Source organism: Arachis duranensis, chromosome 1 (genome assembly GCF_000817695.3).
Source record: "Arachis duranensis cultivar V14167 chromosome 1, aradu.V14167.gnm2.J7QH, whole genome shotgun sequence".
In the NCBI taxonomy this organism is placed as follows: Eukaryota; Viridiplantae; Streptophyta; class Magnoliopsida; order Fabales; family Fabaceae; genus Arachis; species Arachis duranensis.
The window spans coordinates 70,241,615-70,249,833 of NC_029772.3; positions in this window are offsets into that span (position 1 = coordinate 70,241,615).

The following is an 8,219-nucleotide window of genomic DNA, read 5'->3' on the forward strand; positions in this document are numbered from 1 at the left end:
AGATAGAAAACCCCATAGAAAAACCTATATATAAGTTACAAACTTTAGATAATATTATCTTAAAATCTAAAGTAGAACCAGAAGTCGAAGAACTAAAAGAAAAACTTAGAAATATTAGTCTAGGAAAATTAACAATTAATACATTGAAAAAGGAAGAAGAATTAGAACTAAATAAAATATCCCAAAAAAGAGATTATCCTAAAATAAGAAATTATTATTCTAGACCATCACCAGTAGATGTAGGCTTAGAAGAGCGAACACAATTAGTGCAAAATAGTTTCTCAGGATCAGACTTAGTAGAATGGAATATAGATGGATTAAGCAAACAAGCCATTTTGGATCAAATGTGTAATATGACTATGGCTGCAATTTCCTATAAGATGAGAAAAGCTTCTGACAAAGAAGCGGCAATTATGATAACCCAAGGATTTACAGGACAATTAAAAGGTTGGTGGGATAATTTTCTCAGCATCCAAGAAAAAGAATTAATTATTAATAGTATTAAACAAGAAGATCAGTCACCAGATGCTACATCCACATTAATATATACCATTATTAAAAATTTTGTAGGAGATCCCAGTATTTTTAAAGAAAGGATACAAACTCAATTAATGAATTTAAGATGTCCAACCATGTCTGATTATAGATGGTATAAAGATGTTTTTATGTCAAAAGTTATGATAAGAAATGATGCACATGCACCTTTCTGGAAAGAAAGATTCGTAGCAGCCTTACCAAAATTATTCTCTGAAAAAGCATTACAAAAACTACAAACACAGTTTGGGATCTATATTCCCTATAATTCATTAACCTTTGGACAATCGTATAATATAATAGTACAAACATGTATAGAAGTATGCACAGATACCAAGATACAACAAAAAATAAAACAAGAAAGTATCACGGGAAAAAGAGAACTTGGCACTTTCTGTTATTAATATGGAATAACTCCTGAAAAAGCACCTAGTGGATAGCATAAAGTTAAAAAGAAAATTTTTTATAAAAAACCTAAATATAATATAGATAAACCCCTTTATTATGAACAGAAACATTATAGAAAAGCCTATAAGAATCCTAAAAGAAAACTCAAATCTTCTAATAAAAAACAACAAGTAACATGTTGGAAATATAAAAAACAAGGACATTATGCTAATAAGTGTACAACAGAACAAAAGATAAATAAAATAGAAAATAAAGAAATTAAACACGCTTTAACAGCTATACTAATCAACTCAGAATCAGAAGAAGAATCAATCTATGAGGACTGTTCTGAAACTGAAGATTATTTTATACAACAATTAGACCTTATGTCAGAAGAAGAAAGCTCATAAGAAAATAGTGAAAAAGATGAAAAGAATAATTGTTTAGGAATAGGATTATGTAACTGTAGAAACTGTGAAAAAATTGTAAATGTTTTGACTAAAGAACAAACTTCTACACTAGTCAAAATAATTGACAAGTTAGAAGATACACCTTTAAGGGACGAGTTCATAAGACAATTAGCTGAATTAGTTAAAAAAGAAGAAGAAAGTAAGTAAGAAATAAGACCAATAGAAATAAAAGAAATTTATAATCATTTTAAAAACCCACAAGAAGAAGTTTCCCTTAATTCTCTCAAAGAAGAGATAAAAAAGTTAAAAAGAGAAGTTTCATAATTAAAACAATAAAATATCAATATGACTATAGATTACTAAAAATAGAAGGAGAAAATATAATAAAAATCAAAGAACAAACTTTGAAAAATAATGTTAGAAAAACAGAGGAGATTAGTAACATAACAATTCCCGAGAATTATATTAACCTGGGTACAGAAAATTACATAAATATACTAACTTTATTAGTAAGTCAAAAGTGGTTTACTACGATAACCTTAATAGTGGGAGAAGAAAAATTTGATTTTATAGCTATGGTAGATTCAGGTCAATTGTATACAAGAAGGATTAATACCTACAAGATATTATGAAAAAACTACAGAAAGAGTCCTAATGGCAGAAAATGATAAAATGACTATAGACTATAAGTTATCTAAAGCAAAAATTTGTAAAAATAGAGTATGCTTTGCCACTACATTCTTTTTGGCAAGAAATATATCTCATCAAGTTATATTAGGAAATCCTTTTACTTTATTATTATATCCCTTTAATGTAGACATCGATGGAATAACTTGTACACGACTTCCCAATTATCTTGTTCATTTTGAATTTCTCACTAGACCAAAGTAACATGAGCTCAATATGTTACAACACATATCTACACAAGTTAGTGTTATGAAATCAGAAGTAAAACAAATTAATTGTTTAAGCCAAGATAAAGTTTTACAACACCGACCACTCCAAATTAAATATTATAGAAAGAAAGACAAAACAAATTAACTATTTGAACCTGGAAGTTACACATAAAAGAATAGAAGAACAATTACAAACCCCAGAAATACAAGATAAAATAAAAACAATTGAAGAAAAAATTAAGAAAGAATTATGTAGTCTAAACCTCACAGCTTTTCAGCATAGGAACTTACATGAAATATCTTTATCGTATGAAGATGGGTTTAATGAAAAAAATATACCAACAAAGGCAAAACCAATACATATGAACAAAGAGTATCTAGAATATTGTAAAAAAGAAATACAATAATATCTGGATAAGGGACTAATAAGGCCTTCAAAATCACCCTGGAGCTGTACAGGCTTCTATGTGATGAAAGCATCTGAGATAGAAAGAGGTGCTCCAAGATTAGTTATTAATTATAATCCTCTAAACAAGGTATTAAAATGGATTAGGTATCCCTTACCAAATAAAAGTGATTTAATTAAAAGATTAAATAAAGCAAATATCTTTTCAAAATTTGATTTAAAATCAGGATATTATCAAATTGCAGAAAAAGTGGAAGATAGATATAAAACAGCTTTTATAGTACCCTTTGGACATTATGAATGGAATGTAATGCCTCAAGGATTAAAAAATACTCCAAGCGAACTCCAAGAAATAATGAATAATATATTTTACCCGCATATAGAATTTACTATAGTATATCTTGATGACGTATTAGTATACTCAAAAGGAATAAAGCAGCATATATATCATCTAGAAAAATTTATGGATATTATAAAAGAACAAGGATTAGTTTTATCGGAAAAGAAAATGAAAATTTTTACAACTAAAGTAAGGTTTTTAGGATATGAAATTTATCAAGGAACTATAGTACCTATTAAAAGAGCTATTGAATTTGCAAATAAATTTTCAAATGAAATAACTGACAAAAAATAACTACAAAGGTTTTTGGGATGTTTAAATTATGTAGCAGAATTCTTACCTGGAATCAGAGTTACATGCTAACCTCTTTATAAGAGATTAAGAAAAAATCCACCTCCATGGACAAAAGAAATGACTTCTATAATAATAAAGATAAAAAATGCAATAAAAGAAATACATTGTATAAGTATACTAGACCCATCGGCTAAATTAATTGTAGAAACATATGCATCAGAATTAGGATATGGAGGAATTCTCAAACAAATACCTCCTAATAGCTCAAAAGAACAAATAGTAAAATATCATTCAAGAATTTGGAATCAAGCTCAAAAGAATTATCCAACAGTTAAAAAAAAAACTTGCCATAGTATTATGTGTTTCAAAATTTCAAGAAGATTTATTTAATAAAACCTTCTTAATAAGAACTGATTGTAAAGCAGCCCCAAATGTTTTAGAAAATGATGTCAAAAATTTGGTTTCAAAACAAATATTTGCAAGATGGCAAGCTATTCTATCATGTTTCGATTTTACTATTGAACATATAAAAGGAGAACTAAATTCACTTCCTGACTTTCTTACTAGAGAATTTTTTCAGGGAAAGAATGGATCAAAAACCAGCCTCCAGTGAAGATTATGGTCAACCTTTTGACCAAATAAAAGAAACAAAATTACCTATTACTCCGGTACCAGCAAAACCATTATCATTAAGACCTATGACTATGTCACATGTTGTAAAAGCATCATCATCATCATCACCTTCTAAGAGCTCTTTAATTACTACTAATAATAAATTCACATTATTGCAACCATCAGATCTCTATAACACTCAACCCTTGAAAGAACAGTTTCCTTACTATGAAAAACCCAATCCTATTAAATATTAACCATTGAAAAAGAGTGGTTCAAAAAGGATAGGAAAATCCTATACAATACTATTTTCCCAAATACTTTTCATTACATTCCTATTAACGCACAAAAAACCCAAAAATTCTATGAATTCATATTAGTAGACACCGGATCTATTGAATTGACACATTATAGAGACTTCAATACCAAACAGCCCGTTTATTCAAAAATAAAAATCATAAAAATATTATCTCTACAAGAGTGGGAATTACCCCCATATCAGTCTAAAATCTTCTCTTTGAAATTTGAACCTCAGAACTATACCTATTATGATTACCAAGAAACATGGAACCATATTTTATTCCTATCACCAAGTCCCCATTCTTGGTTCATATGGTTTAGGAAGGGAATATCATTACAATTTTCCAAATGGTTCCAATCATGGTTCCAGAATTTTGGACCAATAGAAGCCTTCTTCCCAAAAGAAGCCAGCATGGCGTATGAATATTTTAAAAGCAAATCATCATTTCTACAAGAATATAAATTCATTTCATTTATAGCAGCTATGGGAATAAGCTAGATTATGACTTGGGAATATGATTCAACAGCATATGAAGAATGTTTAAGCATACAATACTTGGTAAGAATAATAAAAATAAAGTGGTGGAACAAATATGACAAATCTTCTGAGTAAAATAGCTATTGATCAATGGTTAACAACATCACAAAATCGTCCAACAATAACCGCCTCAAGCACTACCAATGAACAAATAGCTTATAGAAAAGAGACCCAATTCTTAGCACAAAAGCGACAAATTATGGCAGCCCTAGCGGCAGCAACCTCAGAGGAAGATATTCAAAGCTCTCTACAAGCAATACAAACAGTACCTCTTGGAGAAGACGAAGAGGTCCAGTCCAGCCTAGCTCATTACTATCAAGACTTTCAAGACCCATTTTAGATGTAGTAAGAACTGTATATGCAATCAATGTGAAAGCCCAATCATAAAGAAAAATGATTTCAGAAAAAAAAGTAAAAAGTAAAAAGTAAAAAGTAAACAGTAAATGTCGACAAATAGTAAAAGCAAACAGTGAATGTCGGCAAATAGTACCCAAATAGTCACCATTTGGGGTCTAAAATACCAAAGGCCTCACTCATTCAAGGGCATCAAATACTTGAAAGCTCAAGAAATCTCTCTACTCTTGTATCTTCTTACTTCATATATTCTTTAAATATTTGTAATCATCTTCAAGAAGTGTATCAACTTTGCAAGCAATAAGAGTACAAGTTTATCTTTGTAAGCTTACTATTTTTCTTTTCTTTATTCTCTTAGTTATTATCCCTGTTCTTATAACATGAAAGAGTTTCATAAAAAGCTTAAATCTTTAAAGTTGGTTAGAAGAAATATGAAAATAAGAGTAATGGCAATAGAAATGAAAGTAAGAGAATTAATAACTGAATCTTTTGAATTGAAAGAAGAAATAAAAAAGGTGAACAAGAAAATAATCAAAACTAAAAGGTTTCTACAACAAATGAAAACCATAAAATCAGTAAAAATCGTTAGACAAAGTATTAAGAATAAACATATTTATCATGTTAGAAGAATGTATTATCTTCATGTGAAAAATATGATACGTTTTTATGATATACAATCAAGAATACAAGTCCTTAGATCTTTACAAATAGAGTCTCAACCTCAACAAGAACCTTCTTTACAACCCCTACAAGCTCAGCCTCTTCAAGTTGAATTATATATATTATGGATCATGTTTTGAGCTAAGAACACACAACCTTGTGAGTCTTGAACCTAATTGTGTGGTTACATCATATAACCACTTATTTCCATTCTTGTGTGTGATTATTATCTTTTTATGATTGTGATTTTTGATTTGTTTGATTCTTTATGTCCATTATTCCATGTATACATGCATTTATATGATTGAGGCCATTGTTTCAATTAGCTCACTTACCAAATAGTCTTACCTTTTATCTTCCATTGTTAGCCAACGTTGAGCCTACGATTAACCCACTTTGTTCTTTAATTTAGCACATTACAAGCCTTAAAGCAAAAAAGCAATAAATGTCTATAATTTGGATCTTTGATTAGCTTAGGCTAGTGAGTGTGTGTATCATTCAAGTGTGGGAAAACTTGGGACACTGGTTGAGATAAAAGTGTGTTTTTATATTTTTTTTGAAAATATTGGGAATTGGGTACATACTCATGCATTAAATGTTTAAAGAAAGAAAGAAAAAAAAGAAAAGCAATAAGAAGGGGACAAAATGCCCCAAAGTAAAGTTCAATAAGAATCAATGCATATGGGTTATGATAAAAAAGAGAATGCATGAGTATGTGACAAAGTGAAGAATGGGTAGTTATGTTTGTTTAGAATAGTATAGATTGTTATATAGGTTAGGTGGGAGGCTTAGGTTAATCAAAGATTCAAATTCTAGTCCACTTAACCATATACAATCTTACCTTGACCCTAACCCCATTACAACCTATAGAGAAGTCCTCATGATATTTGTATGCATGCATGAAATAATTGTTGATTGTTAGATGAGAAACAAATCTTGGAAAGCATGATTATGAGAGAATTGAGTGAATCAATCCGATACACTTGAGTGACTAGAGCAGATACACATCCAGTGAGGGTTCGATTGCTCAATTACATGTTTTTCACCTAGAATCATCACTTTTCTTGCAAGTTTGTAAAAATATTTAATAACTCAATTCAATTGTGGGTTTGATTTGATTTCTATTGCTTTAGCCCTTATGCTTATATAGGTTTTCTTGGAAGTTGATTTATTTTGACTAAGTAATTGCATTCATTTAGATAGTTGCATCTAGGTAGGTTGCATATAAATAGTTTGCATTGAATAAATGTGACACCCTTTGTCTCTTCCTTGATTTTAGCATGAGGACATGCTTGGTTTAAGTGTGAGGCGGTTGATAAACCCCATTTTTAGGGTTTATCTTGTGCTTAATTTAGGGAATTTTATCAACTTTTCTCACATCTATTCAATGAAAAGGCATGGTTTCATGACGTTCTCCTAATTTGTGCTCAAGTGTACAAACATGCTTTTTAGGCCTTTAATTTGCTAATTTTAATTCGCCTTTGATTCCACTAGATGCCTTGATGTGTTTGTTAGTGAACTCAGGTTGAAAAGGCTAGGAATAGATCAAAGGAGTGACGAGAAGAGCATGCAAAGTGGAGAATTCATGGAAAATCAAGGATTTGGAGTGCATACATTGACACACACGCGTGACAGACACGCACGCGTGGAGATGAAGTCGCAAGGTGACGCGTACGTGTGACATGACACGTACACATGAGAAGGAAAATGTCAAATGATGCGTACGCGTGACCCATCTGTACGCATCGCAGCTCGTACGTGACATCATTAAAGTGAAAATGCTGGGGGCGATTTCTGAGCTTCTCAAGCTCAGATCCAACTCATTCCTGAGATTTCTACATGCAGAATTCAAGAGGGGTCAAGGGGGATCATTCATAGACTTTAGTTTTAGTTTTAAAAAGATCTAGAATTCTAGAGAGGGAGGCTCTTTCCTCTCTCTAGATTATGGTTCTTAGCTTTATTTTCTTTTTAGATCTAGATATCATTCCTCCTTTGCTTTAGTTTTTCCTTTACTTTTATTTGTTCTAGTACTTTACTTCTCTTGTTGTTTCCTTCATTTTGTTAATTTTAGTTTATGAACTGTTTTGTTGATTTCCATTTCCTTTTAATGCAATTTGTGATTTCCATGTCTTTTAATGTTTGCCTTTATCTCCATTGTTGATTTCTCACTTTGATTAATTATAACTACCTTTAATTCTTCCAATTTATGATGTTTACTTTTATTGCCCTCTATATGTTTGAGGAAATGTTCCTTTTAGTTATGAGTTAGGTTTTCCTTCTCTTGGCTTGTGTTGAGTAATTAGAGACACTTGACTTATCAAACTCTTTTGTTGATTGATAATTGGTAGTTGCTAGTTGACTTGAATGCCACGAAAGCTAGTCTTTCATTATGTTTAACTAGGACTTGTGGTCTCATGTTGATATCCACTTGACTTTCCTTCATAGTTAGAGGTTAACTAAGTGGGAGCAATGGACAATTCTTGTCACA